General features: G+C 39.9%; 1 long non-coding RNA gene across 1 annotated transcript in view; it reads right to left on the reverse strand.

The window, feature by feature from the left end:
• LOC141572121 (uncharacterized) overlaps positions 1-18,106 on the reverse strand; it is a 127,518-nt gene continuing 109,412 nt past the window's right edge. The window contains exons 2-3 of the long non-coding RNA XR_012497286.1: positions 5,009-5,142; positions 1-336 (exon numbers count right to left, since the gene is read on the reverse strand). This is a non-coding gene — a long non-coding RNA (uncharacterized LOC141572121). The remainder of the gene's footprint in view (positions 337-5,008; positions 5,143-18,106) is intronic.

An 18,106-nucleotide genomic window follows, 5' to 3' on the forward strand; every position in this document is an offset into this window, starting at 1 on the left:
GCAAAATTCTGTTTAAGGATGTGCTCTAGCGCCTCTCACACACTCCCTGGTGATCAGTTCTCATGTAAGGCATAACCACAGGTCTGAGGGACCATTTGTACCAATGGAATAGGGATCCTCCATCACACTGCTTAATCTCAGCCTGAGATCCACTGGACTGCTCTGTCCTGCAGCTTCCTTTGCCTCCAAAATTAGAGAGTTGAGGGTGGTGCCAGAGGCAAAGGAACGTCATCTGGCTTTTAGGGTCACATTCAGAGTATTTACTTACATGTGGCTTCAGAGTCTCACAGAGTGCCTTTTAAGCTGAAATTCTGGAAGTCACACAGGCCTCAATGACTGAAAGACAAGTAAGTGAAACAACATGGTACACATACAAGAATTATGGCCTTTAGAAATCAGGGAAACTCAGTTTGAATCACAGCTCTGAAACATAATAGATGTGTGTCCTAAGTCAATTTCTCTGAGCTTCTGTTTCTTCATTGGCAAAAGAAAATGAAATGATCTACCTCGAAGAGGCACAGTGAGAATGAAATGTGGCTAAGACTGTCGGATCTGGAGTTAGACTGCCTGAGTTGGGCTTGGCATTAATCTCCCTGTGCCTCCATTTTCTCATCTATGAAAAGAGAAGAATAGTAGTACCTACATAAAATTCTTAGGATACTGCCTGGCACATAGTAAGTGTTCAATAAAACGTTACTTCTTGCTGTAGTTGTTCTTTCCTTTTGTCCTTACCATATTCACAAGAAAACAACCTAGAAAAGAGCCCTAAGGTCCTACTTTATAGAGTTATTGTGATGATTAAAGGAGGGACATCATATCGCATAGTTGCTGGCATGTAGTAAGCAATCACTAAATGGCATAAAAGAAGAGGCAAGGAGAAAGAATGGCAATGGTGAGACAGAGACAGAACAGGCGGTGGGCTGGTCAAGTGGGTCAGACTAGTGTGACCCTCTCAGTTTCAGGGTCTTGTATTTGGCTTTATACTTGAAATTTGCACACCCTAGAAAAAGTGTAGACTTTACATCCAGAAAGCTTTGGATCCAACAGGTCTTGGGCATGTTATTTAAAAATTCTAGCTACACACTGGGGATAATTTTTCCTACCTTTCAGGTACTTGAAAGGAATATTTAAACTGTATATAAAACATGTGGAACATAATACATCCTTAATAAATTATAGAGTTATCTGTCCTCTGAGATTGGGAAAGCAATATTATCATCTTTATAACTAAACATTGCAGGATGTAAGGGATTTGCCTGGGGGCACACAGCAAACACATGGCAGCACTCAAGCCCCCATCTCCTGACTCAGAATCTATTGGGCTTCCACTGTGTGAGTCTCTGCTAGGCAACATGACATTGTGGCTGATGGCACAGGCTTTGGGGTTAGTCTGCCTAGGTTCAATTTCAAGTCAGCCCCTACGAAAGCTTGGAGAAGTTATTTAATCATTTGGTGCATCAGTTTACTCATCTATATAATGGAGAAACAAACACTGCCTCCCTCACAGGGTTGTTGAGAGAATTCATGCATGTGAAGTGCTTGGTGTATACTAAGTGCTCAATACATGTGGCCTATTATTACATTACAATACTTTATCCAGTTAAGCTGGATGGATCCTTATTGTGGGGTGTTTTACACCCAACCTACTTCTTAGCATCTGTGGAGCAGGTTAAAAATCATTTCACTGAAATCAGATTACACTAAGATGAAACAAGAAAACAGAACCAATACCATGAAACAAATCTCCTCCTCTAGCTAAGTGACTTCCTGGGCACACGGTGCATGACTTCATCTTCAAATGCCGATCAAACTGGCTTTGCTTAGCCTGCTGCTGAGGCCAAGGCATTTTCTCCTGACTCCACTTCTCACAAATTTTGAAACTGGCTAAGTCAGCAAAAGCGTTTCACTTCCCCGATGATCCAGTGTTTAAGTGTAATTAAAGGTGCACCTACCTCCTCTGAGCACCACTAGAAATAGGATTGGGATTTTGAACAACTCTGTCTCTGAGCAAGACATCTCAGCATAGTTCTTGGTGTTAATGTAGTCCTTTGTGTGTAAATCCCCTGTCACCCAGAGGAGCTATTATTTCCTTCTCTTTCCTCAAAGGACAAATGTGAAACACAAAAGCATCCATCAAGATGAAGGATTAAAAATATTTTAAGAGGTGTCATTATTTACATACTACATGGCCTGTAACCAAGTTGACAGATCCAAACTGCGGCCCAATGAGCTGACGGCTTAAAATCTGAAAGCTTCATCCACCAAAGAGTGGCAACAGGATCTAGTGGACAGCAGGACAAGTAACAACCAAGAGAAAGGCAATAAAATGTTTTGGTCTATACATATGTGGAGGCATCCACGTAGAAACAGGCTTCAGGGAAGGAGTGCTAAACTGGTTGTATAACCCAATAGATGCATAGCAATGGAGAGAAGAAATGACTGTTGGGTGGTGAGGAACTTTTCACAATGATCATATCTATTCTTCACAAGGGCTCTGTAAAATAGGTAATCCTGCCTCTATTCTGCAGATGACCAAACCAAGTCCCTAAGTGAGGTTACATAAATTGACAAGGTCACAGAGCAGAATGTCAGACCCAGGATTCAAATCATTATCAATCTGACCCAAAGTGCCTGCTCTTTCCATAACTCCTGCTTTTCCTTACACTAAGCAATTGTTCTGTGAATACAGAACCTTCCCAATTACTGCCCAAATATTTCAGGCAAAACAAGAGTTGCACACATGGCTCAGTTAAAAGACAATTTGAGTGAAGGGGAAGTTACTTACTTAGATTCTAAATCTCTCTCTCACTCTCTCTCTCTCCCCCCTCCTCCCCCCCCCCCCACACTTTGGAGATGGATACTAGCCAGCAAAACATGAGCATAGAACAGATAAAGGCAGTGATTAGAAGAATGGATGAAAGTTAACTATAAAAAAGCATGAAAGTAAGGTTCCCTACTTATGATTGGCTTCAATTCGGAGTTAAGTGCATGAAAGACAGGCTAGATCAAGGCCTTTATGTATAATGATCAGGAAAGTGATTTTGAGATGACATCTTATTACTCTACACAACTGCTCCTGCCTGAGACCCTGGGCTGCTTATTTTCATATTTTAATAAGATTCCACCACAATTCAGACAATAGAGTCCTCATAACTATGAATAACCCACTAGATTTCATCCTTCTTTATAATTTCCTATCAATTAACTAATTTTACTAATGACACAATACTGGAGGAGGTAGGTGATTTTTATCACAAGGGCTGTGAGTAGAAATTGTGAATGGCATTACCACTCACAGCCACTCGATCCCTGTTTTTCTAATTTCTTCCCTTGGCACTTTCTTTCTCTTTCTTGTTTTCTGCTCACATGTCATCTCACCTTCTCTTTTTCTGATGTCAACCCTGCTGGTGGCACTTAAGGATAGAGTTTTCTCATCCCTGAAAAAAGATCCAAAGATTCACATGTGCTTTCTTCTTCCCAAGAGCCTACTGCTAGATTGTGACCATATATCACTTATCTTTGGAATAGCTTAATACCTCTAGATGATATGAATAAACTTTTTCTAGGGTAATGGCTTGAACATCCTGGTTCAATCCATTATCACCTTTCCTTGGAACCATTATAATGGCCCTAGTTACGCTCTCCACCCCTGCCATCCATTCTTACGCAGCAGCTAGAGGGTGTGTTTTGTTGTTGTTGTCATTGCTGTTGTTGTTTTGTTTTCTAATACATATCCGTCACTCATGTCACTCCCTTGTTTAAAACCCTTCAACGACTTTGATCATACATTATAAAACAACAAAACAAACAAAAAAACTGTGTAGAAAAGAGCTGGTCCCAGCCTCCCTCTCTATCCTCTGTCATGTTCATCTTCCCATCCCTCATTGACTCCACCTACAAGGGCCTTCTTCTCTTTGTTCCTACAGCGTGCCAACTGGGTCCCTCTTTAAGTCCTTGCACTAGTTGATCTCTCTATGCTCTTCCTGAAATCTTCCCATGGCCAAGTCCTTTTGTCATTCAATTCACCCTTTAACATCATGTTCTGAAGGAGGCTACCTCTGCCTATTCAAATTAAAGCATCCCACCTAAGTTCCATCTGTCACATCAGCCTGTTATAATTCCATTATATTTTCTTGTTTATTTCTATATTTTCTGTTCTCTTTACACACCCACTAAAATGAGTCCTCTATGAAATCTGGAACTTGCCTCTTTTATCACAAATCTTCATGCGCAGAACAGTGCCTGGCACATAATAGGTGCTTTATTTAAAATTTAATAAAAAACAAAAAGTGGAGTAAATCAATGGATAGTCACAGTATCTTTTTAATGGGAAAAAATAGTCTAAGAAATAGTACATCTACATTTTTATGAGTGTGAGTATGTGTGTATACAAAGTAAATATAAAAGTAGCAAAAATAATAACAATGGTTATCTCTAGGTTATTATGAACAGTTTTATCTTTTTTTCTCTTGTGTAATGTCTACAATTTCTAAATGTTCTTCAATTATTATGCATTTGCATGGGATTAGCAGGCAAGATCTTACTCCCTGGTATTTTTACTGAGTTTGCCCAGCAGTGTAAATGGAGGGCTAGCCCAGCCCTGCGTAGTCCAGTAACACCTCCTCTATTTGCAGGTTATGGCACCTGGAATCTCAACTAAGTTGTTCCCTTCAGTCTGTGGTTTGTGTGACAGCATAAGTGACACAATAACACACCATGAGAGCCATGGAGTTGAGTAGAAATCTAGCTGATAATGAAATGCTTACCCTAGAAACATCCCCGTGGCACTTGAAAACACAAACAGAAACAAGGTGCATACAAATCACACAAAACTGCAGCCCCTAGAAGAAAGCTTGAGATGCGAGGACACTCAATAAACCCCTATTGAATAGAATGGACTATTACAGGATTTATTGTTCATAATAAAGTAAGAGGCAGACAACACAGCTGGATGTTTCCATCTCAGAACAGCTCTGGGGTTCTTGCTCTTGGCAAAATGACCACCAACCTGTAAACTGTGATTTGAAGAGGATGGAAATCAGAAAGGAGAGTGAAGACAACCATGACCTTGGTATCATTTTGCTGTCATTTCCAAGATATTTACTTCTCACTTCACAATAAGGAGCTGGCAAAATGGCTCATCTGGAAAAAAAAAAAAGAATTAGATGTTTTTGATCTTTGCTTCCTCTAACCAGTTCTTTAGGGGCACGTGGCATTCAGCGGCAACCACTGTCATTTTCTTTTTCTCATCAATGACGGTCAAATCAGCTTCAGTTATGTGGTTATGCAAAATCAGTTGTTCAATAGCATAATTATCAGCTATTCTGAAGAAACTGAATTTATCAATGAGAGTCAGCAAGTCCGATGCATATTATATATCAGGGAGAAAAGCATGAGTAGCTAACAATTCAGTGAACACACTTGGGCCTCTGAAATTTTCATTATGACAAATTGTTGACCCAAGACAGATTTTCTAACCTGACGGCCATCATATCGTTGTGCTAGGGCAATTCCATTGCAGGCACTGAATGGTGGCTGTCACTGAAACTTGAATGCGGGAAATGAACCTAAGCATGACCAGGCTATGGCATAGCATGTTTTTAGATCAGTAATCAGCACTTGCACAAGTGAGACGGGAATATAGAGAATGAGATGCTCTGATTTGCTTTTATTAAGGTGAAGTGGGTTTTGCTGCAGCTGTTATAATCAATTGAACGGAAAAAAAGGAGAAAATCTACACAGAGGAGAGGGAGAGCTCCTCTCACGGGCATCTAGAAATCTCTCCTGTCCACCTAACCGTGCCTGACACAGTGTGATCCTGGTGGTTCTAGCACCAAAGGGGTTTCCATGTGGACATGAGCAAAGAAAATGATGCCTGGTCTTGTGAGCTTCACAATTGCGGAAAGTTCCCTGTAACGTCTCATTCCCATAGTCTTACTTAAAAGTGTTGTGTACGATAACAAAATGAACAATCTTACGGCTGAAGTTAGAATCATAATCACATGTTTTCTACTCATGTTCAGTATAATTAAGCACAACTCTGCCTGTGGGAAAAAGGAAGTGGATCGGTAAACAAACGATCCAGATTCATGAAGTGAAATTGAAAAGCAGATGGGAAATGTAAGATTATTTCCACAAACATGTCAATGAAGTACCAAGAAGCCATGTGACTCAAATTCTCTATCCTTCAGCATTTGTGCCACTTCAGCATTAATTTGTTTGCCAAGGGAGTAAGTGATCACGTCAGCAACAGCTTAGTGCAATAAGGCCTCGTTAAGTCCATTGTCACTTATTTGAAGTTTTCTGAGTTTGGGAGCACTTTGTTTTTTGATACTTTCTTCCCTTCCTGGAATGCCTTGCTTTTTGGCACTGCTGTGCCACTTTTTATGCTGCCTACCCTACACTGCAAATGTGCCTCACCATATGTCCACCTGCCACTGTCCCGCCTCACCTGTGAGCCCGACTCCTTCCATCTGCCTTCAGGTGGCTCTCCCTGGGCTCCTCAGTCAGAGCTTCTTTCCCACTCCCCTGTCCTCACACCGCCCCTTGTCCTGGATCCTCGCCCAGTATTCACTCTGGGTTTCCGTAGTCATTCTAAGTGACTTAAACATCCCCAGGAGGACCAATCATTATTCCCTTCACCCTCCAGTTCAGCATCTCATTCCCATGGTCCTAATTTCGCCATCATTTTCATCAATAACAAATACAACTTCTCAATTCATCCTACCCTCTAAATGCTCCTTGTTCTCGTCTAGCTCTCTTGCTCTGATCTTTCAAATCCAGCTCTCCTTCGCCCCTATAGGGGTGGTGAACCTACTGCCCGCCCCCACCATTTCATTATCCTCGTGATTTCCAAATCTACATCTCCAGTCCTTGATCCTGCTATGAGCTACAGATATACATTTATGACAACCTATGAGACATCTCTATTTGGATATCTAAAAAGCTACCTCAAACTTAATGTCTTAAACTGAGCTCTTGATTTTTATACGTAGCCCAAACTTGTTAATTTCTCAGTCTTCCCCATCTCAGTAAATGGCACTGCCATTCAGGAAGTTATTCAAACTAAAACCCCTAAATTACCATCTTCAATTTTTCTCTTTTTATTATATCCGTCATTTAGTCCTTCAGCAAGTAAAGTCAACCCAGCTGTCAACATAACCACTTCTCGCCAACTCCAACTTTTAAAGCTTCAGTTAGCTCTTGCTTAGACGAACGTATCATCTCCTAATTGTTTTCCTGTTTCCTTTTTGTTTCCCAACTTCCATGCTCCACACTGCAGCTAAGTGATCTCAATGCTTACATTAAATCACATCACCCACCACTGTCTTTCTATTGTAAATGCATTAGGGAAGGTTTAATCTCCTGCTGACCTCATCTCTTTCTCTGTCTCTCTCTCTCTCTCTCTCTGTCTCTCTCTCTCTCTCTCTCTCTCTCTCTCTCTCTCTCTCTCTCTCTCTCATTCTCTCTCTCTCTCTTATATTCTAGCCACACAGGCTCCCTTTCTGTTCCGTGAACACATCATTTTCTATTATGTTTCAAGGTCCTTGCACTGCTCTCCCCTATGCCTGGAGTCTTCTTACTCCCACTTATTAGTTTGACTGTCTTCCTGTCATCATTGTGATTTTACATCAAATAACATAAACACAGAGATGTTCCCTGACACTCTATCTGCAGTAGCCCTCCTTCCCCTAGGCACTCCTTCTTGCAACTCCTTATTGGTGTGTGTGTGGTACTTAGTGATATAAAAATGTGTGGTTACAATAAATCTTCTATCTCACCATCCCACCCACCAAAATAAAAGAAAGCTCCATGAAGTCAGGAACTTGGAAGTTCGTGCTTTATCTCTTAGACAGTACAGGACCGAATGTAAAGCAAATTCTCAATAGGTATTTGTTGAAGATGAAATCAATAAAATTAAATTGAGAAATGACCTGCAATTTAATTTTTGTCCTTAATAAAGATGAAAATGGTGTGCTTCCAGAACAACGAAATGTATAAACAAGATTTTAAGGAGGATGTTTGGCTGTGTCATAGAAACAAAGCTCTCAAACATATTAGAAGCACCTATTTTCATACAAGCTTTGTGATCACCTAAATGCTTATGCTGATACTTCGCTTTAATAGCTACAATTTTTCTTTTTTTTAATATGTGTGTTAGGGCAGGATAGCTGTCCAGCAACACATTATTTGGCATGATTTCTGACACAACACAGAGTGACCATAGCAATGTTTATAAATATCTTAAAAGAACCCACAGTTCAGACATTTGACTAATTATCCCAAACTGGAAGAGTTCTATTAGACTTGATCTTTGTACTGTAAACCAATGTGACAAGGTTTATTTTACATAACTGACACTGGAGTTTTAAAAAACAAACAAAAACAAAACGTTTCAAGGACGCATATTCCACCAAGATGGTCAAGGATAGCAGGCCAAACATTTTAGCAGCCACAACAGTTTTAATTTTTGTCATTTTAAAAAAGATTTTTATTAAAAACATAGCTAACAAACAGTATTATATTGGTTCAGGGGTACACCATAGTTATTTAACATTTATATACGTAAAGAAGTGATCACCATGACAAGTCCAGCAACCATCTGACACCATACCACACTATCAAAATATAACTGACTATATTCCTTATGCTGTACGTTACATACCCATGACTTATTTGTTTTATACCTGGAATTTGGATCTCCTATTTGCCTTCCCCTGCTTTTAACATTTATTAATTACAGTTGACAGTCAATATTATTTTATATTAATTTCAGGTGTACAGCATAGTGGTTAGACATTTATGTAATTTAAGCAGTGATCCCCCTGACTAGTCTAGCACCCACCTAGCACTATGCATAGTTGTTAGCATATTATTGACTATATTTTCTATGCTTTACTTTGCGTCCTTATAACTATTTTGTAACTACAAATTTGTACTACTTAATCCCTTCACTTATTTCACCCTGCTCCCCAGCCCCCTCCCATCTATGAAGAAACAAATCTAGTACCCATCCGACACCATACATGGTTATTATCATATTATTGACTATATTCCTTATGCTATACCTGCATCCCCATAACTACTTTGCAACAACCATTTGTACTTCTTAATCCCTTCCCCTGTTTTCACCCACACTCCCAACATCCCACCCATCTGGCAGCCATCAAAATGTTTTCTGTATCTATGAGTTTGTTTCTGTTTTGTTTGTTAATTTTGTTCTATAGATCCCACATATAAGTAATATCACACTGCGTCTGTCTTTCTCTGTCTGATATTTCACTCAACACAATATCCTCTAGGTCCATCCATGCCACCGCAGATAACAGGAACCCATTCTCTTCCATGGCTGAGCAATATTCCTTTGTATACATGTACCACCTCCTCTTTATCCATTCTTCCATCAATGAACACGCAGGCTGCCTCCACATCTTTGCCATTGTAAACAATGCTGCAATGAATATATGGATGATCATCTCAAAGTAGTCTTTTTGGGTTTCTTCAAATAAATACCCAGAAATGGGATTACCGGATCCTTCTTTCTCTCTCATTATAGCCTTTGCTTTAAAGTCTATTTTGTCTGGTATAAGTATTACTATCCCAGCTATCCCAGCTTTTTCGCTTTTTTTTTTTTTGGTTTCTATTTTCATGACATATTTTTTTCCATCCCTTTACTTTCCATCTGTGTGTGTGTTTCAATCTGAAGTGAGTCTTTTGTAGGCAGCATATGTAAGGGTTTTGTTTTCTTATCTATTGAGCCCTCCTTTGTCTTTTGATTGGAGCATTTAATCCATTTACATTGAAAGTAATTCTTGATAGATATGTAGCTATTGCCATTTTATTCATAATTTTGATTTTTTTTCATCTGAAAAAAGAGGTCCCTCTAACATTCCTTGTAATACTAGTTTGGTGCTGATGAACTCTTGTAGCTTTTTCTTGTCTGGGAAGCTCTTTATCTGTCCTTCGATTCTAATGATAGCTTTGTTGGGTAGAGCAATCTTGGCTGTAGCTCCTTTTTCCTCATGTTGAATATTTTGTACCAATCCCTTCTCGCCTGCAAAGTTTCTGTTGAGAAATCAGCTGACAATCTTCTGGGGCTCCCTTATAAGTTACTAGTTGTCTTTCTCTTGATGCTTTTAGGATACTCTCTTTGTCTTTAACTTTTGCTATTCTAATTATAATGTGTCTTGGTGTGGGCCTGTTTAGGTTCATCTTGTTTAGGACTCTCTGTGCTTCCTGGACCTGTATGTCTATTTTCTTCTCCAGGTTAGAAAAGTCTTCAGTCATTATTTCCTTAAATAAGTTCTCAGTCCCTTGCTTTCTCTCTTCTCTTTCTGGTACCTCTATGATGCAAATGTTGTTACAGTTGATGCTATTCCAGAGGTCTCTTAAACTATCCTCATTTTTTTTTTTTTTTTTTTTTTGATTCTTTTTTCTTTCTGCTGTTCCAATTGGGTGTTTTCTTCTACCTTGTTTTCCAAATTGCTGATTTGATCCTCTCCTCCATCTAGTCTGCTGGTGATTCCTTCTAGTGCATTCTTCATTTCAGTTATTATATTCTTCACTTCTGACTGGTTCTTTTAATAATTTCTATGTGCTTTTTTATGCTTGCTATCTCTTTCTTGAAGTTCTCAATAAGTTCCTTGTTCCTCCTTATAACCATTTTTTTGAATTCTGTCTCTGTAAGTCACTTGCCTCTATTTTGATTAGTTGTGTGTTTTTTCCCCCTGGATTTTTCTCCTGTTCTTTCATTTGGGATGCATTTCTTTTTTTCCACATTTTGGCTGCCTCTCTGTTTGTTTCTATGTATTAGGTAGATCTGCTATGTCTCCCAGTCTTGGCCTCGTGGCCTCATGTAGCATGTGCTCTGTGGGGACCAGTGGCACAGTCTCCCTGGTCACCTAAGCCAGGTACTCCAGGAGTGTCCCTAGTGTGGGTTGTTTGTGCTCTCCTGTTATAGTTGAGCCTTGATTGCTATTTACACATCAGTGGGTAGGACTGATCCTCAGGCTGACTTGTTGTGGGGTTTGGCCATGTCCACACCTTGTGGGCTACTGTGCAGGAGGCTTACTGCCTGAGTGGGATTCATCCCAATGGGCTGTGCTGCCTAGTGAGACTAACCTTTGAATGTGTGCCGCTTGTGGGGCTAATTGCACAGTGCTCTGCTGTGGTCTGAAGCCAACGTCCAACTATGTTGGTTCTGGGGCCTCTTGGGAGAGGCTCTGGTGTAATCCCAGGTCAGCCACTGCTTATGACTGGCCAGGGGCTACCTGGTAGCCTACAAAGCTATCCAAGGTTGTTCACTGCCTGTACTAAATCTGGAGGAGTGTGGGAAAGGCCATGCTGTAAACCGAGGACAGCTGCCACTAGTACTGGGCCTGGAGTAACTCCACAAAAATCCAGGACACCCCAAGGCTTGCTGCCACTTGCTGGCTCCATTAAGGTTCAGCCACTGACAAAGGCTTGTGAGGTATGCAAGTTGGGTGAGGCAGAGTCTCAGGGGGTCACTAGAGTGGGAAGTGTTGTAGTCACCAGGTTAATGTAGACACTCGTTTGGAGCCAGTGCTGAGCCTGGAACAAAGAATCAAAAGTCTCAGAGAAGAGCAAGGCCAGTTACCACACACCTGCAGCCCATGGACATTGATAGTTTTCCAAGAAAGAGCGCAATGTGGGCGGGGCTGCTGCTCAGGGAGTAAGTGCCTGAGGCCGTGTGTGATTTGAATGGGGCAAGGTTCCAGCTGAGTCAGCAGGGAGGAGGAGTGGAGCTCACTAGTCCAATCAAATTCAAATTTGGCCTGTGGAGGCGGGCTCAACATAGAAAAGATGGCACCTACCTGCTAGCTGCACAAGGGGAGTATCTCTATAGGGAAAATGCTGGCTATCTTCCAGTCCTTCCCCTGCAGCCACACAACTCAGTCTGTGCCCCCCACATCTTTGAGGACCCTCACGTCACCATCCCTCCCCTGGAGCCCAAGGTGAGTGCCTGTGAGCGAGTGAGTCTGTGCACTGGCTGTTTAAGAGGACAGCTGGGTTTCCCCACAGCCTTCTAGCCCACCTGAATGGTCAGAGTCCCCAATGTTTTTCACAGCCAGATGTTGTGAGGGCTCCTCTTCCCAGCACCAGTACTCTGGTTTGGGGAGCTTGGTGTGGGGGACTGGGGTCCCTTGCTCCTCCTGCGGGAACTTCAGCAGCCAAGATATCACTCCTGATTCTCATCTTCCACCCGGAGGTTTGGGCTTGTTTTGAGTCTCTTCTCCCCCCCCCTCCCTCCATCAGTCTCAACGTGGCTTCTTTATATTTTCAGTTATAGGACTTCTGTTTGGCTAGACTTCAGATGGTTCTCCATGTTGATTGTTCTATAATTTAGTTGTAATTTTAATGTGTTTGGGAAAGGATGCCGGCAGAGTGTTTATCTACCCTGCCATGTTGGTTCTCTTTCAGTCTTTGTCATTTTTTAAACACATGTCTGTAGAGACAAAAAAACTGACTGATGAATTGTTGGAAGTCATTAGCTAACAATTGACAGAGCTTGACTGGAGCTATGCACAGATTGGAATTGTACTGTCTTTCTAATCATTGTTTAAATTTACTCTGTACCAAGTGTGTTTAGGTAGTACTAGGACATGCTTGACAGAATTCATTTTGTTTGGAACCTGAATAAAATGTGAAAACACTGGGTAGAAGGCAATTTCCATTTATAGTCAGAAAGACTAGTTCCTGTTAAAAATTATGTTGTATAAAAAAATAGGTTAAGCCCCCATTGTAGCTTTCTCCTCTTCCTTCTGTGACTCCCTAACTCTTAATACTATTCACCATCATCAGGTCACCCAGGCTGAAACCTTGGAGTCATCAGAACTTAATTCTCTCTGCCTCCTGTTGCCTCTTAATGGCTCAGACTTCTTCCATTTCATTGGTTCCTATAAGTGTTTTTTTTTTTTCCTAGCATTGCAGAAATCGCCTAATTAAATTACCTCCTTGCCTGCTGTACCCAATTCTCTCCATTCCCCAAGTTAAGGATCAAAGACTGGGGGAGGAGTGTGTTGCAGAGAGAAGGGCTGTGTAGCAATTGCCTAATACCCCCACAGCCTCATTAAAATTGTAAGAGAAGAGGAGCCAATGAAAAAGACCCTTGCTCTTGCCCTGGACATTTATTACTGAATGATCAGCTCATCCATGTCAAGTAATCCCCATTGAATAAAAACTTTGTGAAACAGAACAGAAGCCTTTCCTGGCATGCCATTCCCAGCCCCCATGAGAGGTTAAGTACCACTCCCCTATGCTCCCTGAGCACCTAGGCACAGCTTTGTGAGGGACCTGACCTCCACATTTAAGGAGCTTATGTAATTAAAACTTTGTCTGACTCACTTGAACTCCCAAGACCACATACTTTACATCATTTTATCTCCGGTACATATTACAATGTCTAACACACAATGGGAACATAGACAAGCAACTATTATGCAATAGGCATGCAATAACTCTCTGGTTAACCAATTAATTAATTATTGCATGATTTATTAATCAACCAGGTTGTTCATGGGGCTTGAGGAGATGGCATTAGGGACTTAAAAACCTACTTTTTTGGTACACAGATGTGGCATCAAGAGTTCCAAATAGAACTCAAGCAGCTGATGTTCTCAGTGCCTATTATGGGAGAAAAACATCAGGCTTTTTTTTTTTTTTTTTTTTGAAAATTTTTAAAAAACCTTTTTTATTAAATCTTTATTTGTTTTTTAAACATTTTTAAATTTTAAAAAAAATTTTGTTAACTTTATTGGGGTGACATTGTTTAGTAAAATTAAATAGGTTTCAAGTGTACATTTGTATAATACATCATCTGTATACTACATTGTGTGTTCACCACTCAGGGTCAGTTCTTTCATCACTGTATATTTGACCATCTTTACCCTCTTCTACCACTTCCTCTCCCTCCTTATCCCCTGGTAACCACTAAACTGTTGTCTATATATATATATGAGTTTTGGTTTGTTTGTTTGTCTTGTTCCTTTGTTGCTTTCAGTTCTAAATCCCACATAGGAGTGAAATCATATGCTTCTTGATTTTTTCTGTCTGACTTACTTCATTTAGCATGATAATCTCCAGATCCGTCCATGTTGTCACAAATGGTAGTATTTCATCTTATCTTATGCCGGAGTAATATTCCATTGTATATATGTACTACGTCTTCTTTATCCAATCATCTATTGAAGGACACTTTTGTTGTTTCCATGTCTTGGCCACCATGAATAATGCTGCAATGAACATAGGGGTACATATATCTTTCTAATAAATTTTTTCAAAACACTTTGTTTCTGTACATCAAGAAACATGTGCTAGGTGTACACAGAAGTAAAGTCTTAATTCTCTGCAATCATTGTATGTGTCTTCAGAGCCCTGTGGATGGTACTTCGTGCCTGGACTCTTTCTAGCCAAGTGGCCTTGAAAATTCAAAGTTCCTTAATAAGCCAGCAGAAGAAAGATATTACTTTCTTTATAATCTCACCATGTCCACCCATGGCTCTTTTCTAAAACATTTATCAAGCACACACTGCACACCAGGCACAGCAGTCATCCATTTAGATATATTTAATCATTATAACATTCCCATGAGGAAGGTTTTATTATCCAGATTTTCCAGACAAGGAAACTGAGTTTTATGAAAGTTGAATAATTTGCCAAAGGTCACAAAGCTAGTAAATGCCAAGTAGGACTCTAAACCAGTTCTGTCTAATCCCTAAGCAATATCTTAAACACCATGATATTCTGCTTCTGCACCACAGGTAAAGCTGTGATCAAACTCATGATTTCATGGATATTATTGCCTTGGATGGACTGAAATATACAAAAGAGAGGGGAGACAAATGATTGTTTCCAGACTAATACTTTAAGGTGGTGCTAGCATCATTAGTCAGGCTCAGGCTAACTCTGGTGTTATCTACAGAACAGCATGGATTCCTGAACTGGGTTGGTCATAGTAAGTCATATAGATGTCACTTACGTATGCTTTGCACATGTATGTACATGCTATAGGGAACAAAATCAATAAGCTAGGGTGCCTGCTCTGGAGAGTGCCTTAATGTAAAAAAGAGATAAAGATAGGTTTAGAATTCTCGGGAAATACTAGTAACTGTTATTTTGTGCCGTCTGGAGTCTGGCAAGACTTCGTGGAGAAACCAGAGCTGGAAGTGAGGTATCAGAAGAAAAGTAAGAAAGGGCTTTCAGGCTGAAGGAACAGAATGTACAAAAATTCAGAGGACTGAAATCAAATAGATACAAAAAAACCTGAAAACACTTAAGTATTGCTCCACTGTATAAAGTAGGAATTAGAGAGTGAGCAGATGAGTAGGGTAAGCATACACCCAGATTTTCCTGACTGGCAGTTCCAAACCTGGTTTTCCAACTAAGTTGAGTGTGAAAATTCCTCAAAAATATCCTGGTTTGGGTGATAATTTATAAGGCAACCCTACAATCACCCTGCAGACGAGGTTACAGAATGAGATAGAGGACAAATCATAAAGAGTCTTTATTCCATACTGAGAAGTTTCCAACAATATACTAGGTTTATCACAGGTATAATGATTTTAGGTAATACACAAACAAACTTTAAAAAATATTAATAGTTGTACTTCAGTGTATGTTTGGGGAAAACAGCTAGCACATCAAATTCATGATTTCATGGATATTATTGTCTTGGATGGACTAAAGTAGTGACTATTCCAGTAATCATTCTTCCTGGACCCAGTCAGTACATTCAGGCCCAGTGTTCTGGCAGGAATGTTTCAGACCTTGGGCAACGGAAACTTCTCTAACAACTCTTTGGAAGGTTAGAAAGGACACATGATATGGATTGGTCATATGGCTCCTCCTCTATTGAATATACTGAGTATCAATGTATTCTTTTCCACAGTACACTGAGGATTGCTTTCAGTGGTATAAGACTACAGTGACAATATGAAAAGACTATGCAAACGGTTTAAATCTAGGAAGCACTGAGTAGAAGACAGGGAACTGTTGAAGGGCTTCGGGCCAGGGATTTCCATGGGAATATCCTTATTTTACTCTACTTCTTGAAGCTCTTCCCTTTGGTCCCAGGTTGGAGTTAAGGAAGCAATGATAAAAGGAGAATGTATAGAAAGAAAATTGTTTTCCTAATCCAAATAAATGGTGGTGAAGACATAAATCTGAAAAGGCAGTGATGGGGTAGAGAAGGCAATTTTTTGAAATATTGTATTCTTAGGAGCTAAAAAATTGACAAGACTTGATGATTGAGCAGACGTGGGAGAAAAAAACGAGTAAATAGTCTAGTTTTACTCCTACTGTGTTTCCCCGAAAACAAGACCTAGCCAGACCATAATGAGCTCTAATGCATCTTTTGGAGCAAAAATTACTACAAGACCCGGTATATTGTATTGTATTGTATTATATTATATTATATTATATTATATTATATTATATTATACCGGGTCTTATATTAATTTTTGCTCCAAAAGACTCATTAGAGCTGATGGTCCAGCTAGGTGTTATTTTCAAGGAAACACAGCAGGTCTCTGGCTAATGCAACTGGGTAAAAAGTGGTTCCATCAACCAAGACCAGGACTATAGGAGAAACAGCAGGTTTGAAGCAAAAGACAGTTTGAAGCAGAATTCACCAGTTCTTCAACCACAGCATGACCACATGGGAGTGAGAAGTAGATGAGATGTTCAGAAAAGAGCATTGACTTTAGGTTAAGAACTTGGTTCAAATTTCAGTTTTGTTATTTACTTCTGGAAAAATATGCATAATATATTAGAAGGTTGTTGTGAGAATTAAATGAGGGCCTATGTGTGAAAGCACTTTGTAAATTGCAGCATCAGTTGTTATTTTGAAGTAAATAAGCAGAAGTGATAATGAATTCTAAGAGTTTAAAGATTACAAAGCTCAAAGGCGCACTTAAGGAGGCAGACTACATGGTCTGTTCCTAGTGTGCCGCACTTAAACCACCTCCCACAGATGAGAATCTGTCTTATTTTTAAAAACCCCTAGAGAAAAAAAACCCTTATTAGCCCATTTCAGAGTTTTGAAACTCTCACTATTTTAACAATACTTAGCCTAATTTTATTGTGCTTCAACTCCTTTTGTTCTATATCCTTGGAAATGCCTCATGAGCGCTTTCAATCTTTTCTTCAGTAGCTGAAATGGTACCTTACCTATTAAGCTATCTGTAAGCCACTGAATGTATGTATTTTCAGAGTAACCAGATTAAAGAAACAACAATCCCCCACTTTCTCAAATCCTTTTCGGGGAAAAAAGCAGGTTATAAATAAAGAAGGCTTATTGCGTACTATTTTTTTTCAAGCCCAGACATCAAGCTTTGCCACTTATAATTGATCTGAGCTTAGATCAGTCACAAACTAGGCTAGCCTTAGTTTCTTAATCTGTCAAAAGTAGGTGTAGTGATACCGGCCTCACTGCCACAGGGGAGGGGCAGAGCTGTTGTGGTTAGCAGGACTAGGCAGAGAGCAACAATAGAACTGAAAGCACTTAGCAGCGTAAATACCTACACTGCTTAAGAAATGTTTACCACATTATCTTATTTGACCTCTCTACAGACCCATGAGGCACATTTTGTACATGTAATGTCACCACATCAGAGATGGGAAAAAGCAGACATGAAATGGTCAAGACACATCTTTAGACCCCATAACCCATTGGTGATGGTGCCAAATCCTGGACCTCCTGACTCTTACTCATGCATTCACTCATTAAACGTGTTCTTTTAAGCACTTCCTAGATGTGATGCATTTGATGCTTGGGGGCAAAAGCAGTGAAGATGAAAAATATATGCCCGGCACTCCCCTACTGCCTTCTCCACCACTCACCAGATCTCATAGAGTAGTAGAGGAGAAAAATAAATAAGGCCTTTGAGATTAGATCTAATTTCCACATCAATCACTGCTCCACCAAAAGTTTATCAGAATCTGGTTATCTGTTTGCTTCATGTATTAAAAGCTTAGAATAGCCTCTCTGATGAATTATTTTAGAGTATCAAAAAATTTTAATGAATTTAGAAACAAATTATTTCTCATGTTATAGCTTGAGGCAAACACAAGTTGTCTAACCAATATC

Source organism: Rhinolophus sinicus, linkage group LG06 (genome assembly GCF_036562045.2).
Source record: "Rhinolophus sinicus isolate RSC01 linkage group LG06, ASM3656204v1, whole genome shotgun sequence".
Taxonomy (NCBI): domain Eukaryota; kingdom Metazoa; phylum Chordata; class Mammalia; order Chiroptera; family Rhinolophidae; genus Rhinolophus; species Rhinolophus sinicus.